The sequence below is a fragment of the Theropithecus gelada genome, chromosome 4, assembly GCF_003255815.1.
Source record: "Theropithecus gelada isolate Dixy chromosome 4, Tgel_1.0, whole genome shotgun sequence".
Taxonomy (NCBI): domain Eukaryota; kingdom Metazoa; phylum Chordata; class Mammalia; order Primates; family Cercopithecidae; genus Theropithecus; species Theropithecus gelada.
The window spans coordinates 129,129,614-129,140,754 of NC_037671.1; the positions used below are offsets into that span (position 1 = coordinate 129,129,614).

Here is an 11,141-nt window from a genome sequence, read left to right on the forward strand (position 1 = left end):
GGTTGTTTGTTTTTAGGTTTACACAGAGTTTTGTAAGAATAGTTTCACAGCCACAGGAACCTAAATTTTCTATAAATATTTTTAAATGAGTGGGGGATAGTGTATGTCTGCATAAGAAGTGTGACCATTCATGATTTCCTGATTGATTTGACTAGTGAGATTGATTGAAAGAGCTAGTAAGATTCCTTTAATGCTGTTTTTCCATAGAATTGATAATATTTTTCTCTCCCTGGTAGGACATTTTGTAGTAAAGTAAGGACACTCTGAAAGGAATATTTCAGTGCCCCAAATACTGTACAATGATATTGCCCCCATGAAGACGTTTTGCTCTCTCTAATGACAGACTTAAGGATGTCCGTCTACACCTGGCCCATCAGGATAGTAATTCGGATGCTTTGACAAGTTCGCTGCTCCATTATCTTCATTCTGCAGATGACAAAGCTGGAGCAAGAGGAGGCTAAGCTGGATCACACAGCCAGCTAATGTCAGGGCTTTGCTGTAAATCTTCTTGTGTAAGTCTTGGATATGTTTTCTATAGCCATAAATTATTTTTCACGAGTGCTGAGTGTTTATTCTGCAGCAGTATGGAAGCATGTAGAGTAAAACCCGAGTTACTTAACATTATGCAGGAGATCATAGTAAGTAATAACTTGGGATATGGATTTTCCTGGAAAATTTAACTCATTCAGCATGACACACTGAAGGATGCCTTCAGAACCTACGTGGACATTCAAAGACACATTTGGGACAGGTGAGACAGTTTATAAGGGGGGTAATAGAGGGCAAGATCTCAAGTCTAGGTGCCAGGATGCAGGCTGGATGAAAGGAGCGTTTTCCTTCTTCTTTTCCCAGTAAAGTGGGAAGCAAATGTCTTTGGGTGTCTGACTTTGTTAGACTGGCTGTTTTTAGGTTAAAATGACAATAACATTATTCGATTGCTACTTTGGTCTCTGAATTAATCTGTGCTGCAGATGTAGTTTCTGTGGGGACTGAACGCCTATGATAAGGTAACTAAGAAGACGTCAAATATGACTTGAACTTAATGATGCTGGATTTGGTTGTTATTGGTCTATGTTCATTCTTTTTTTTATTCTTTGCTCTGTCGCCCAGGCTGGAGTGCAATGGCACAGTCTCGGTTCACTGCAACCTCCATCTCCTCAGGTGATCCACCCACCTTGGCCTTCCAAAGCGCTGGGATTACAGGTGTGAGCCACCGTGCCCAGCCTCAATGTTTACTCTTTTTCTAGAACCTGCAGTGACCCATCAAATAATACCTAATGTATGTGCAATAAAGTTACAATCTCTCTCCATAATCCCTGTGCTTATTTTGCTTACAAATGCATAGGAAAGTATATCATCTATAATCTGAAGCATAGCTGTGTATGTTTCCATTAGCTGATACTTGAGTGCCTGCTAAAACCAAGTGTTAGTAATACAGATAGAAAATGGTGAACACAGGTAGCAGATCAACAAGTAAGAATTATGTAAGAATCTTAGATAATAAATGTGAAGTAAATTAAACAGGGTAACATGGTAGTAACCAGATCATGTTACTATCTGATAGTTATACACACATACACACACACACACAGTGTGTGGTATAAGTTTAGATCGAGTCCTCAGGAAGGACCTGAGAAAGTGACTCCAGAGCTGAGGTATGAATGAGAAGGAAGAAGAAGCCACAGTATTTTAGGGAGATGGAAAGAGTAAGATTGGAGGCCTAAAGCCAGGTTGTTGTGAAAAGAGAGAACTCACATAGTGGACTCAGTGAGGGGAGGGCAACAGGAGATGACGTCAGGGAGATCTGGGGGCCCAGATCTGGGGGCCCAGATGGGCATGGTCCTGAGACTTTGGGAAGGAAGTAGAGTACAATTGAAGAACAAGGGGGCCGGGCGTGGTGGCTCACACCTGTAATCCCAGCACTTTGGGAGGCTGAGGCAGGCGGATCACTTGAGGTTAGGAGTTCAAGACCAGACTGGCCAATATGGTGAAACCCCTTCTTTACCAAAAATATAAAAAATTAGCCAGGTGCGGTGGCATGCAACTGTAATCCCAGCTACTTGGGAGGTTGAGGCAGCAGAATTGCTTGAACCTGGGAAGCAGAGGTTGCAGTGAGTGAGATTGTACCACCGTACTCCAGCTTGGGCAACAGAGTGAGACTCTGTCTGAAAAATAAAAAGAAGAAGAAGAAGGGAAGCAGCAGAAAGAACCTCAAGGATAGGGTCGCACTGAAGAAAAACGTAAAACCCCCTCTGGCAGCTGTGAGAAGAGTTAATTGGGAATGGCGGGAAGAGTCTCAGTCGGCCAGGGGGCAATGGTGATGCTTCTGACCCAGCGGTAGCTGCAGATATGGACAAAGTGGATCAATGGAGGGCTTACTAAGGAAGCGAATAGGCATTGTTGATTGACTAGATATGGGAGGCAAAGTGAATTGTCAAGGATGGCTCCTAGGATTGTTTTCTTTTTGTTTTAGAATAGCTCATCTTAATAAATAAGATAAAATAAGAGGACCATACACAGCAGTCATGAGATGTTTGTCAGCCATCTGTAGAAGCCATAATTATGACCATTTTATAAATCATGCAGCCTGGCTCCCGGGGGCCACCTTCCCAAGGTCACTCAGCTGATGAGTGGGGAAGAGGAATCAAGGTCACCCAGACTCGGCTCAGAGCCTGGTTCTCATCCTCTGAGTCACATTGCTGTCCTGGTATGGACCTAGAGAATGCATGTGTATCAGTCCCTGCTTTGCTCCTAATGTTCTCCTCAACTAAGCTGGGCCAACTGATACTCAGGCTTAACACAGAAAAAAAAGATGTATTGAACCTTAGGTGTCAGGAGCAACACTTATATTGCTTCCTCTGCCTTCAGCCTTAGAGATGGGTGGCCTCTCACTGCAGGCTGAAGTCCTGATGAGACAGCAACATGAGCTGGGCCACTGTCCTCAGCCTCTTCCACGGCTGGGCCTTCCACAGGGCCACAAGGATTTGACTGGAGGAGGCCCCTGGGAACTCTCAGAGAAGACCTGGGATAGTCAGTTTATATTTCTGGGGTTTTCTGACATCACAGGAGAGAGATGGTACATACTGGTCACTTTCACGCTGATTGGGTAATGAGATGGGCGATAGTCAAAGATACACTAATTGTTCAATCCTAGGTTTGCATACTTGATCTGGTACATGCTTTCAGCCTCAGCATGGCTGCAGTTGGTGATCTCCTCCTACTGCGCCTTGACCGCAGCGATGACACTGTCCGTGTCCGGGGAGTGGCTGTTGTCCATGGACAGCACCACAGATGTGTCTGAGATCTGGGACTGCAGCTCCTGGATCTCCTCTTCATACAGCTGCCTGAGGAAATTGATCTCATCAGTCAGCCCTTCCAGGTGAGACTCCAACTCTACCTGGTTCATGTAAGCGTCATCCATGTCCTTCTTGATGAGGACAAATTCATTCTCCATCTCTGTATGCTTATTGATCTCATCCTTGTACTTGTTCTTAAAGTCCTCCCCAAGTCGCTGCATGTTGCCAAGCTCGGCCTTCAGCTTGAGCTTCTCCTGGCCCAGAGTGTCCGGCTGCCACCTAGGGTTGTTGATGTAGCTCTTGAACATGTTGTCCATGTTGCTCCAAGCCATCTTCTGCTGCTGCGGAGGCTCCACTTGGTCTCCAGTATCTTGTTCTGCTGCTCCAGGAATTGTACCTTGTCTATGAAGGAGGCAAACTTGTGGAGGGTCTTGATATGCTCCTTCTCTTGGGTGCGCATGGCCTGGACATTGGGGTCCACCTCCAGGTCAAGGGAGCTCAGCAGGCTCTGGTTGACCATGATGGCAGTGATGCCTCCCATGCTGCTGGCCCTACCATAGCCTCCACCCAGGCCACCCCCAGAAGCTGCTGCTGCCCACTCAGGTGAAACTTGAGGAGCTGATGTGGGCACTGGGCCCACTTGTGTAGGAGCAGCTGCTGAAGGCCTGGGGGCCAGAGGTGGACACCTTGTAGGACTTCTGGGTCACCCTGATGGACATGGTGGAGGCAATCAGATTGAACCAGGCAGAGATTCCAGAAGGAGCAGAGAAGCTGCTTCTTGGTCGCTGTGCAGAAGCTTTTTAACTTGATATGATCCTCTTTGTCCATTTTTATTTTGGTTGCTTATACTTGTGGGGTATTGCTCAAGAAATTTTTGCCCAGACAGACCAATATCCTGGAGAGTTTCCCCAGTGTTTTCTTGAAGTAGTTTCATAGTTTGAGGTTTTCTATTTAATTTTTAAATCCATTTTGCTTTGATTTTTTATATATGGTGAGAGACAGGAGTCTCGTTTCATTCTTCTGCCTGTTGATATCCACTCTTCTCAGCACCACTTACTGAAGAGACTCTTTTTCCCAGTGTATGTTCTTGGCACTTTTGTCAAAAATGAGTTTGCTGTAGGTGTATGGATTGTTTATTGGTTCTTTGTTCTGTTTCATTCCTCTGTGTGTCTGTTTTTATGCCAGTACCGTGCTGTTTTGCTTATGATAGCTCTGTAGTATAATTTGAAGTCAAGTAATGTGATTCCTTCAGTTTTGTTCTTTTTGCTTAGGATAACTTTGGCGATTCTGGGTCTTTTGTGGTGCCATATAACTTTTAGGATTCTTTTTTCTGTTTCCATGCAGAATGTCATTGGCGTTTTGATAGAGATTGTGCTGAAACTGTAGATTGCTTTGTGTAGTGTGGACATTTTAACGATATTGGATTTTAATCCACGAACACAGAATATTTTTCCTTTTTTGGCGTTCTCTTTAATTTATTTCATTAGCATTTTATAGTTTTCATTACAGAGATCTTTTGCTTCTTTGGTTAATTCCTAAGAATTTAATTTTGTGTGTGGCTATTGTAAATGGAATTACTTTTTTATTTCTTTTTCACATTTTTCTTTGTTGGCATATAGAAATGCTACTGATTTTTGTATGTAGATTTTGTGTCCTGCAACTCTACAGAATTTGGGTATCAGTTCTAATGGTTTCTTGTTGAATCTTAAGATTTTTCCAAATATAATATCATATCATCTGCAAACAAGGATAATTTGACTTCTTCCTTTATAATTTGGATGCCTTTTATTTATTTCTCTTTTCTGATTGCTCTAGCTAGGACTTCCAGTACTATGTTGAATAACAGTGGCGACATCAAGCATCCTTGTCAGGTTTCCAATCTTAGAAGAAAGCCGTTCAGTTTTTCCCCACGAAGTATGATACTAACTGTGGGTCTGTCATTTATGGCTTTTAATAAAAGCCATCCGTTGAGATGTGTTCCTTATCCCCAGTATTTTGAAGATTTTTATCATGAAGCGATGTTGAATTTTATTAAATACTTTTTCAGCATCAATTGAAATGATCATAGGACTTTTATCTTTCATTCTGTTGATGTGATGTATCATTGATTGACTTGAATATTTTGAATCATCCTTGCATCCCAGGGATAAATCCCACTTGGTCATAATGTATGATCTTTCTAATGTATTGTTGAATTCAGTTTGCTAGCATTTTGCTGAGGATTTTTGCATCAATATTCATCAGAAATAGTGGCCTGTAGTTTTCTTTTTTTGATGTGTTTCTGGTTTTGGTATCAGAGTAATACTGGCCTCGTAGAACAAGTTTGGAAGTATTCCCTCTTCCTCTGTTTTTTGGAATAGTTTGAATAGGGTTGGTATTAGTTCTTCTTTAAATGTTTGGTAGAATTCAGTGGTAAAACCATCAGGTCCTGGGCTTTTCTTTACTGGGAGACTTTTTATTATGGCTTTAATCTTGTTACTGTTATTGGTCTGTTCGGGTTTTGGATTTCTTTTCCTGGTTCGGTAATGGTAGGTTGTATGTATCTAGAAATTTGTCCATTTATTCTAGACTTTCCAATATATTGACATATAGTTGCTCATAGTAGCCGCAAATGATCCTTTGAACTTCTGTAGCATCAGTTGCAATGTTTCCTTTTTCATTTATGATTTTGTTTATTTGGATCTTCTCTCTTTTTTTCTTTGTTAGTCTGGCTAAAGATTTGTCTATTTGTTTGACTTTTCAAGAAACCAACTTTTTGTTTTATTGATCTTTTGTATTTTTTTATTTCAATTTCATTTATTTCTGCTCTGATCATTATTACTTTCTTCTACTAATTATTGGCATATAGAAATGCTACTGATTTTTGGGCTATCATGCAGATTAAGTCTGATGTTTCTTTGTTGATTTTCTGTTTGGAAGACCTGTGCAGTTCTTGCAAACAGTGGGGTGCTGAAGTCTCCACTTATTATTGTATTGAGGCCTCTCTCTTTAGCTCTAGTACCATTTGCTTTATCTTAATATATCTGGGTGCTCCAGTGTTGGGTGCATATATATTTAAAGTTGTTATATCCTCTTGCTGAATTGACTCCTTTATCATTATATAGTGACCTTTTTTGTATCTTCTTATACTTTTTGTCTTGAAATCTATTTTTTCTGATATAAGTATAGCAACTCCTGCTCTTTTTTGTCTTCCATTAGCATAGAATATCTTCTTCCATCCCTTTATTTTCAGTCTGTGTGGATCTTTATAGTGAAGTATTTTTCTTGTAGGCAACAAATAAATGAGTCTTGTTTTTTTCATCCATTCACGCAGTCTGTGTCTTTTGGTTGCAGAGTTTAGTCCCTTTACATTGGTTGTTATTTATTTATTTATTTATTTTGAGACTGAGTTTCACTCTTGTCACCCAGACTGGAGTGCGATGTTGCAATCTCAGCTCACTGCAACCTCTGTCTTTCAGGTTCAAGCAATTCTCTTGCCGCAGCCTTTCAAGTAGCTGGGATTACAGGCACACACCACCACGCCTGGCTAATTTTTGTATTTTTAATACTGATGAGGTTTCACCATGTTCGCCAGGCTGGCCTCCAATTCCTGACCTCCCGGGCAGGTGACCCGCCCACCTCAGCCTCACAAAGTGCTGGGATTATAGGCGTGAGCCACCGTGCCCAGCCAATGTTATTATTTATAACTAAGGACTTACTCCTGCCATTTTGTTATTTGTTTTCTGGTTGTTTTGTTGTCTTCTCTTCCTTTCTTTTCTTCCTATCTTCCTCTAGTGAAGGCAGTTTTCTCTGGTGATATGATTTAGTTTATTGGTTTTTATTTTTTGTGTCTCCATTGTGTGTTTTTTTGGTTTGATATTATCATTTTAACCTCATAACAAGTTAACGCCAATTGCATAAACAAACAGACAAAAAGAAAACTAATAAAAACTCTATACCTTAACTTTATCCCTTGGCATTTTAACTTTTTATTGTGTCTATTTATATCTTATTGTACTCACTATGCCTTGAAAAGTTGTTTTAGTTATTATTTTTGATTAGTTCATTGTTTAGTCTTTTTACTTAGGGTAAGAGTAGTTTACACACCACAGTTACACTGTTATAATGTTCTAGGTTTTTCTGTGTACTTACTATTACCAGTGAGTTTTATATCTTCAGGTGATTATTGCTCATCAATGTTCTTTTTTTTTTTTTTTTTTTTCTGATTGAAGTACTCCTTTTAGTATTTCCTGTAGGACAGGTCTGCTGCTGGTGAAATTCTCCAGCTTTTGTTTGTCTGGGAAAGTCTTTATTTCTCCTTCATGTTTAAAGGATATTTTTGACAGATATACTTTTACAGGATAAAACTTTTTTTCCTTCAGCACTTTAAATATGTCATGCCATTCTCTCCTAGCCTGTAAGGTTTTCACTGAGAAGTCTGCTGCCAGATGTTTTGGAGCTCCATTGTATGTTATTTGTTTCTTTTCTTTTGCTGCTTTTAGGATCCTTTATTTATCCTTGAGCTTTGGGAGTTTGATTATTAAATGCCTTGAGGTAGTTTTCTTTGCATTAAATCTTCTTGGTATTCTATAACCTTCTTGTAGTTGTATATTGATATCTTTCTCTAGGTTTGGGAAATTCTTTGTTATTATCCCTTTGAATACATTTTCTACCCCTATCTTGTTCTTTATAAGGCCAATAGGCCAATTACTCTTTTTTTTTTCTTTTTTTTTTTTTTTTTGTTTAGATGGAGTCTCGCTCTGTTGCCAGGCTAGAGTGCAGTGGCACGATCTTGGCTCACTGCAGTCTCTGTCTCCCTGGTTCTAGCAGTTATCCTGCCTCAGCTCCCAAGTAGCTGAGATTACAGGTGCCTGCCACCACACCTGGCTAATTTTTGTATTTTTTGTAGAGACAGAGTTTCACCATGTTGGCCAGGATGGTCTCAATCTCCTGACTTTGTGAACCACCTACCTCGGCCTACCAAAAGTGCTGGGATTAGAGGCATGAGCCACCGCACCTGGCCCAATTACTCTTAGATTTTCCCTTTTAGGGCTATTTTATAGATCCTGTAGGCAAGGCATAATTTATTGTTTTCATTTGTTTGTTTGTTTTTTGTCTCCTCAGAGTCTATATTTTCAAATAGCCTGTATTCAAGCTTACTAATTCTTTCTTCTGCTTGATCAATTCAGGATTAAAGGACGCTGATACATTCTTCAGTATGCCAGTTGTTTTTCAGCTCCAGAATTTCTGCTTGATTCTTTTTAATTATTTCACTCTTTGTTAAATGTATCTGATAGGATTATGAGTTCCTTCTCTGTGTTATCATGAATTTCTTTGTGTTTTCTCAGCACAAATATTTTGAATTCTCTGTCTGAAAGGTCACGTAGCTCTATTTATCCAGTATTGGTCCTTGGTGCCTTATTTAGTTCATTTGATGAAGTCGTGTTTTCCTGGATGGTGTTGATGCTAGTAGATGTTCTTTGGTGTCTGGGCATTGAAGAGTTGGGTACTTATTGTAGTCTTCACTGTCTGGGCTTATTTGTAGCCATCTTACTCAGGAAGGCTTTCCAGATATTTGACAGGACTTGGGTATTATGATCTAAACTGTATCTCTTTAGGGGGAACCCCAAGCCCAGTAAATGCTGTGGTTCTTGCAGACTCATGGAGGTACTGCTTTGATGGTCTTGGACAAGATCTGTGATAATTCTCTGGATTACCAGGCAGAGTGTCTTGTTCTCTTCTCCTGCTTTCTCTTAAACAAAGAGTCTCTCTCTTTCTGTTCTGAGCCACCTAAAGCTTGAGGTGGAGTGACACAAGCACCCCTGTGGCCACCACCACTGTGACTTTGTTGAGTCAAACATGAAGCCAACAAAGGACTGAGTCTCACCCAAGTCCTGCTGTGACCACTCCCTGGCTACTGCCTATGTTCGCTCAAGGCCCCGGGGCTCTATAATCAGTAGGTGATAAAGCCAGCCAGGCCTGTTTTTTCCCCTTCAGGGCAGTGAAGTCTGCCAGACTCTGGGTAGGTCCAGAGGTGCCATCTGGGAGTCAGGAGTTAGAGTCAAAAGTCTTAGACACCTACCTGGTATTGCTGCTGAGCCGACACTCAAAACACAAAATACAATCCTTCCCAGTTTTCTCTCCCCTTTCCAAAGGCAGAGGAGCCTCACCCTGTAGTCACCACTACCCCAGACCATGAGGAGTACTGTCGGACTAGCCCCGATGTTCCCTTAAGGCCCCAAGGCTCTTAAGTCAGCTTGTAGTGAATGTCACCTGGTCGGGGACTCACCCTTCAGGACAGTGGACTTCCCAAGGGTCAGGTCCTGGAATCGGGGATCCCAAGAGCACACTTGGCATTCTGGACCCCGGTAGCTGTGCTGGTACCTGAAGCCAGCATGTCCCAGGGGCTCACCCAAGGTCCTCGACGTGGTACCTGGGTATTGCTGCTGGTTATTCATGGCCCAAGGGCTCATCAGTTAACAGGTGATGAATGCTGCTGGCACCAGCTCCTTTCTTTCAAGGCAGTGGGTTCTCTTGCGGGCCAGAGTGTGTCTAGAGATGTTGTCTGGTAGCTGGGGCCTGGAACAGAGGCCTCACAACTCTGTCTGGTGCCCTGTCCTGCTGTGGCTAAGCTACTATCCAAGATACAAAACAAAGTCCTCCCTACTCCTCCCTTTCCTCTCCTCCGGTGGCAGGAAGGGGTCTGTTTTGGAGCTGGGAACTGTGCAGCCTAGGGTTAGGGGAGGAGCGATGCCAGTACTCCCTTGTCTGTCCCAGCTGGTGTCTCAGTATGTCATGTGCCCTTCTACCCCAGTCCACTGTCTGTGGGCCTAGTTCAGCTCTAGGACTTAGTTCTAGTAGTTGTAGTCCTTACAGGCTAGACTGCCTTTCACACTGACCTGGAGACACAGAGGGCTGTAGCCCGCTCTGTGGAAGGTTTGCAGGCACTCAAGTTCTGACCACAGGAATCTGCATTCCCCCTGGCATGGGCCGGCTTCAGCTGGGTTTGGTCTGGTTTTCCTTTCTGCTCTAACACGACAACACTGAGTTTAATGCCTCACAATCGCTGTGTTGTCTCTCCCCTAGTGCCCAGGGATGCTCTCCGCCCCCAGCAAGGGAGGCGTGGTGTCAGCAGATTCAGGACGGGTTTGTTTGTTTGTTTGTTTTTTAATCACTTCAGTGCCTCTTTCAGGGATATGAAGTTAAACTCAAGTACCATGAGTGCTCACCTGATTTTTGGTTCTTAAGAAGGTGTTTTTCCTTCGTAGATTAGTTGTTCACTTGGTGTCCTTACGGGGTCAGGAGACGAACAGTGGCGCCTTCTATTCTGCCGTCTTGCTCTGCATCTCACTAGATTATTTTTTTTTACAAACTAGATAGCCATTGGCTTTTTTTCTTTCGCTCAGTCTTTCTCTTAAATATCTACTCCAGTGCTATAAAAATGTCCTTATACAATGAAAAATATGACCATGGCATTCTTGTGCTTGAAACTGTTTAGTAACTATCATTGCCCAAAGAATAAAGCCCAAGTCCCTTAATACTTAAGGCTCTCCACAACCTGGAGGCCTCAGCTTTGTCTCCATCACTCCATGCACTTGGGACTACAGCATCTCACACCGGACTGACTGTATTTGGACACACTCCATGGGTTTCTCCCCGTCGCCCATGCTCCTTTGATCGCCTAGGCTGCGAATCGTGTTTCCTTCTTCAGTCCCATCTGGTCAAATGCTCCTCAGTTAAGGCTCAACTTAGACATGACCCTTTTATAAAGTCTTTTCTATTACCTGGAAATGATCTCTGTTATCACCCTCATACCCAGTGGGCATCTTTATAACTTCACAGATTTTGATGTTTTATAATGATCTG

General features: G+C 42.2%; 1 pseudogene; it reads right to left on the bottom strand.

The window, feature by feature from the left end:
* Positions 1 to 3,136: 3,136 nt before the first annotated feature.
* Positions 3,137 to 4,015, bottom strand: LOC112622660 (annotated as a pseudogene).
* Positions 4,016 to 11,141: the final 7,126 nt, after the last annotated feature.